General features: G+C 35.8%; 1 pseudogene; it reads right to left on the bottom strand.

Annotated features, from left to right (window-relative positions):
• Nucleotides 1-1,061: 1,061 nt before the first annotated feature.
• LOC145138909 (uridine kinase-like protein 3) lies at nucleotides 1,062-6,615 on the bottom strand (annotated as a pseudogene).
• Between the last annotated feature and the right edge of the window lie 415 nt (nucleotides 6,616-7,030).

The following is a 7,030-nucleotide window of genomic DNA, read 5'->3' as shown; positions in this document are numbered from 1 at the left end:
GTATACAATAAAACAAAACCAGTAAATTTAAATCTAAAACATTTCACATATCTATAATCCAAAACTTTAAAATATCTTACATTATCGATCATTTACCAAATACAATGTCATTTGAAACTTTTTAGATGTTTAATACAAAACAAACTAGAGTTCATAATCAAAACAATATCTAATGAAATGTTTAGCGGGTTTCCATATTCTTCCTCGATCAAAACAAGTAGCAGGTTTCCTGTTGGTTTAAAGAAAGATCAGGTTAATTGTACCTGTCAAACATAAACCCAATGTCACAAATCAGAATTGCTACCTATAAAAAAATATAATCAAACAGTCATAGTCACAGGAACCAAAAGCAACACCATCCAAACAAAATATAAACACCCAAGGGAAAAATAATCTAGAAGCATTTGAAACAGTGGAAAACTCAAGAAATTAGGAATCAATAAAGAACACAACAGTGAAATTAGCATCATAGCAGCATAAAATCCCACCTCGATTCTGAAAAGGCAATGTACTCTAGGGGAAACACCCAATGTACTCTAGGAAAGAGAAAAATATAGCATACATATGTTTGTGTGTCAGCTACTTGACAAAGAACAATACCATTAAATCAAACACAAATAAATGAATGACTACTTTATTTGTTATTTCTCCCACCAACCATGTATATTTTACCCTAACTCCTTACCGACGGATTCCTATAAATATGTGACTTTAATGAAAAAAGAACGACTAGGATAGCCTAAGTTTGTACCTTCGTTGATCTGATCTTGCTCAAAGACATCTCCAGTTGGTGCTCAAGTTGCTCCAGCTCCTTAGTGTTTAATGAGGTCAAATCTTCTCCAAGAAGATTTCTACAGGATTAATTGATTACCAGTGCTGTTATTTTTCTTTCACAAAATAACTAAACAATAAGTTCAATAATAAATAAATAAATAAAACTAGTTCTAACACAATGATTCTTCCATTATTATTTAGTTGATGAGCAGATAACAAAATCCAACCAAAACAACATTTGTAGAAACAATAATAGTAAGGATAAAAAGGTGAGTTATGAACCAGATTTATGCTCTGTGCTCGATGTATGAACCAGAAAGTCCAAAAGTTCCCAGAACTATCACCTGCAATTACATAATAGCATAGTTTCAATAACAATTTCCCAATGGAATGGGAACGAACCATTCCATTCCATCCCTTATTCCATCATACCAAATACTACAATAATGTTTTGTTAGAGAGAAAAATAGAGAGAGATAGAGAGATGCAATACCCTTCCCCAATTACCACCAAGATCACTGCATCAAATTTTGAGATGAATAAGTTTCATTCTCAGCTCGTTCTCAAATTTTTTCCGCATATACCTCTCATTTGCTCCAAAAGAGTTCAAGTATGCATTGTAGCGTTCAAAGGCTACAGTTAAAGCATTATTTTTTTAACAAAATCATACAAAAACAAACGTTCACATCACAAATTAGTAACCTTAAACATAACCCTAAACAGATTCCTATAGTTCCATAAAGTTTCAAACATATCCAGACAAAATATTAACAAAAACACACAATTATACATCACAAAATCAGAAGATAAACCTACTGAAGAAAATGGGAGGTGGAGAGAGAACTGCAATCTCAGGGGAATGAGGTCGCCGGAAGCAATAGAAGGAACCAGGAGGTCGCCGGAAGCGAAGGGGTAGAGGCCGACAATGAAACTGGTCTTCTCTGAGGTAGTCAAAAAGAAGATAACTTGTGATCGAAAGAGAGAGAAATGTGAAGAGGGCGTTGCGATCGAGAGAAAGAAACACTGGACCAACGTTGTAGCGAAGATGGTGTTCATTGTGGAGGCCGACGGTTACCTGGTTGTCACTGTGCTACCCGTCGAGAAGCAAATTGTCTCCTGAGAGAGTGTCAGCCAAAAGAGGAGCATCGATCAATTAATGAGAAAAGGAGATTCTTCCAATTTCAGAGAGCATAAAACCCTATAGGGACGACTTGTCGTCCCTATTGCCTCACAAAATCACATAATTATACATCACAAAATCAGAAGACAGACCTATTGAAGAAAATGGGAGGTGGAGAGAGAACTGCAATCTCAGGGGAATAAGGTCGCTGGAAGCAATAGAAGGAACTAGGAGATCGCCGGAAGCGAAGGGGTAGAGGCCGACAATGAAACTGGTCTTCTCTGAGGTAGTCAAAAAGAAGATAACTTGTGATCGAAAGAGAGAGAAATGTGAAGAGGGCGTTGCGATCGAGAGAAGGAAACATTGGACCAACGTTGTAGCGAAGATGGTGTTCATTGTGGAGGCTGACGGTTACCTGGTTGTCACTGTGCTGCCCGTCGAGAAGCAAATTGTCTCCTGAGAGAGCGTCAGCCAAAAGAGGAGCATCGATCAATTAATGAGAAAGGGAGATTCTTCCAATTTCAGAGAGCATAAAACCCTATAGGGATGACTTGTCGTCCCTATTGCCTCAAGCAAAATGACGTCGCCCTCAATTTCTATTTAAACAAATTAAAAAATATGTATATATATTTAATTTAATTTATTTTTGGGACAATATGTCGTCTCTATAGGTTTTTGGAATCCCGCCAACTTTTTTTCATTCCCGCTTTAACACTGGAGACGATTTGTCGTCACTTTAGCTTACAAAGTCAAAAATTCTAGGTCAACTCTATAGCGACAATATGCCGTCCCTATAGGTTTTGTAACTATAGATGTTTATTCTTGTAGTGATAAGCTCATAAATACAATACTCAGCATAAATCACAAATCACAGAGACATAATGCAGAATATCATGACATACAAATAAGCACATAAAACATCTCAGTCACACAAGGACACCACTCATGGTAAGTATAGTGAGAAGACTCACCTCAGATGAAGAACAGCCCTCCTAAAAATGCTGCTGCTGCGCACCGGCCTCTAACTCTGAGCCAAACCCACAATTAACCCAATTAGGAACTAAGTCCAAACTCTCACTCATTAGGTCTAAGGGTAGACCATTAATACCCTAAAGCCCATTGGGCCCACCAAGGCCCAATAATAAATGGGCTCTCCTAAGGCTCAATTATCAATCTAAATGGCAAGCCCAACTCAAGGGCCCAAAGCACAATATAATATTTCTCTGCTCAAAGTCACTAATACACAAGCCCAAATATCCAGGCCCAACCCTTAAGGCCCAATAATAAATTCAACCCAAGCTCACAGAGAGGTTACGAGGGGCGTACCTCCATTGGTACGCTCAGCGTACACTAGCATGCACGAATCTGATCGGGGACACCAACCCAGTACGAGGGGCGTACTGGAATTACGTTGGGCGTACGCCCAGTTTTGCTTAATCCATTCTCTTGGTCTTAACCCGTTAAGACCTTAGCTAATTTCTCAGATCTGGACTCCCTAATAGCTCTTACTCCATAAAGTCAGTGACTTTAAGCCTTTGCATGGCTGATATGGTCACAAACACACAAAAAACCCACTCTCTTATCTCAAAACGCTCATAACTCATGCATGGCTTGATACCAACGTCCAAGACCTCATTTTTATGGATCCTCTCCACTAGAAATACTCTAAAGGACAAACATTAGGCCCTGGAGTGCAACAACTCATAAAGCTTCAAGCTTTGGGACCAAAAACCCTAAAATGGACCATAACATGCAAAAATCAAAAGGATGGGAAAGCTTTGAGCTTTATACCTTCAAATGATGCTCCATCCACAAAAAAGCTCAGATCCAAAGTCTGGACTCCAACTCTATTCTCTTCCATGCTCCTTCTCCACTCCAAAATCTCACAAGAACACTTAAAACACTCAAAGGCTCTCAAATGCATCCACAAACTCCATGAATGAAGGTTTAGGGTTTAGGAGGGTTTGAAATCTGAGGGTGGTGGCCAGGAATGAGTCCATCCCATTCCTTATATAGGGACACACCCAAAATTAGGGTTTTCACTCTGTGCCTAGTACGCCCAGCGTACCCACTGGTACGCCCAGCATACTAGGTGGCTCCGCTTTAAAACCACGCATATGAGTACGCTAAGCGTACACACACGTACGCCCAGCGTACTCAGCTACCACCTTTCTCAAATTGAGGGACTTATCCTGCCAACACTTCAAACTTCCAACGTTTCCTCGTTATGACTCCGTTTCCAAAGAACCTCATACTCACAGAAAGGTGACGAGATGTCTTACACTTTTAGAAACTCGTCGCAACCCCGAGACTTCCTCATGTCCGGGTTGCAGCCCACGAACCCTGACCACTGAAGGCCCGAAACAAGATGTTACACTATACCGACGACTTGTCGTCGGTAAAAGTGTGACCCTATAGAGACGACTTATCGTCTGGAAAAGTTGATCAATACAGACGACATGTCGTCTGGAATGGGAAAATCGTTTTTACAGTTATAAAGCTATACAGACGACATGTCGTCTCTATAGCCTTCGTTTTAATATTTTCCACAGGTTTTTTTATATATACCATTTAAAACAAATCCAAAAGGGATATTTGCAGAATAATATAAACATAACATAACATACCATTAAAATACAAAAACACTTCCAAATTGAGGAATATGATGTTGGCCTCTGGTACACCTTTCTTTAAAAGCAAAGAAATTGTCTGAACAGCTGAATTACCTGTCAACACAACAAATTACTTCCAATTACCACAAAGCATTCCAACAAATGAGAAAAAAAGTACAAAGCTAACCTGTTCCTAGTATATAGGATCCAACAACAACACGTGCCTATCACATATGTCTTGTGGCAGTTTTCATATATTAACTGCATAATAATAATAAAAAATGTGGTGTTGTTTCAAATTATTATACAAATTTAAATAGTAACCTTACTTCACTCTCTCTATTAGTCTATTCTAACAAACCTGTTGTCCATTGTCACCTTCTCTATGAATAAGAATCTTTTCGATCTTGATACCTTTACAACATGCTCTCACTGCATTTTCCATACTGTCACCACTGCAAAACAATCCAAAACTCATAATTCATAAATACAATATGATCTGAAATGATTATGGTTTTGAAGATAAGACAAATACCTTCTAATAACATAACAGAAACACCACATAATCTCTTACAAAAATCTACACCTGTGTATACAGATCCTGCATTTTTTTTACACAAATCATCAACTTAATGATAATAAAAATTTAGGGAATAAACTCAAGGTTGCATGGTAAAATTAAGAAAAGGCTTACCGGTTGGAGTTATCACCTGCTTTTCTGGAAATGGTAAATGTCCCAAACCATGCTCCACCACCTAATTAAATGGAGTAAAGTTATTTCCAAATAATCATACAAAATGACATTTCTAGCCCTGAAAAATACAACTCACCAAACGGATCAAACGATATAAATAAAACACAAAATCATGTTTTGTTGTTTGAGCATCACGTATCAGTGTATGCATGCCACGTATCTGCATCACAACAAAAAAAATATATAGAGATATAACAATGAAGAAAACAAAAAGATGCAAATAAGGTTATATTATATATATTTTTTAAGAAAATGGTACCTGAAAAGTTGAGTGAATGACATATAAATTAGGATATATTTTACAAAAATCATGTTGTCAAAGTTTTGTCCGAATATGTTGGACAATTAAATCAATAGCTACATGATTGTCTCCTCCACGAGGTATGATGATGTCAGCATACTTTTTTGTTGGAAGTATAAAGTCATCAAATGCAGTCTTCACGAACTTTGAGTACTGCATTAATATAAGTTAAATAAACACTTTAAAGTTCCTAAAAGAAACTATAAATTTTCATGTAGAGATATATAAATTTTGGATCTTGAACTGACCTGATCAAGAACCATACCAATATTTCTTCCCTTTTCACCTGTGTCACGCCTAATTCTTCTTGCCAAGCGTACATCAGCATCTGCACTGAAAATAACAATTAAGTAAAAAAAGATAAATACATTAAAGCATTGAGCATTGGGCTGATGTTATATATATAGAACCTATATCAACAAAGATCTTCATGTTCATCAAATCACGTACATGAGGATCATGAAAAAACAGTATGCCTTCCAAAATTGTCACAACTGAAGGATTCACCTGCCATACGTTCAATAAAAGATACAATCAAATGCTCAAAAAGCTACAAAAATCACATTTTGAAATGTGTATGTTAAATGAACTAACTAACCCTTCGAGAGATGTTCTTGTAACTTCTGAAGTCATATTTTGGAATATCCACTGCTTCAACATCTCCACAACTGAGAGTAACTTCTCATTATCAAAAGCATCTGGAAAAGTACAAAAAGAAACAAGAAAACAAAACCAGATTAGAAACAAAAAAAATTATCAAAAAAAATAGCAAGTTAAAATAACAAAACTTGCCAGGATGATCAAAGTTGTACTCATGGACCCTTGTAAGTTCTTATAGAAGTCAAATTATGATAGAATGAGTCCTGAAAACAAAACCATAGATACCTATCAGCTAAATAAACCAGCTTTTCTTCAAACAAAATATAGTAAAATGGATCGATTCATATCATAGACAAAAGAACAGATTAACAAGACTATAAATAGAGAGGAATAAGGATTATATCAGCAAAGAAAAAGATACCTGATTGACAAGTACTACACGCTGATCGTACATGTACACAATGCATATATATATATATATATATATATATATATATATATATATATATATATAGGCTTAGGTTATTATATTCAAAGTTATTATTGTGTTATTGTATGCATAAATGTGGGCCAATCATTTTACTTATTTTAAGAAAGTGATTAATACATATTATTGAATTAAATATAATTGATAAATACCATCAAATTTAACTAGAAGAGTATTTTAGTCAATTAATATAGATTTAATAAAGGAAATTTGCATATTTTAAGGGATCATAGATTCTACTAATTTTAAAAGTCCGATTTTACGAATTATAATGTTTTTAATTCGGACATTCTGACAGAATGTGTTTGATTATGTTCAAAAATAAAAATATTCTAGAACCATAAAATAATAAAAATATTCTTGAACATATTTCTTGATCATG

This window comes from Lactuca virosa, chromosome 9 (assembly GCF_052849685.1).
Source record: "Lactuca virosa cultivar CGN04683 chromosome 9, Lactuca_virosa_CGN04683_v6, whole genome shotgun sequence".
Taxonomy (NCBI): domain Eukaryota; kingdom Viridiplantae; phylum Streptophyta; class Magnoliopsida; order Asterales; family Asteraceae; genus Lactuca; species Lactuca virosa.
The sequence above is the reverse complement of the archived record's forward strand: the minus strand, read 5'-3'. Positions and strand labels throughout refer to the sequence as shown.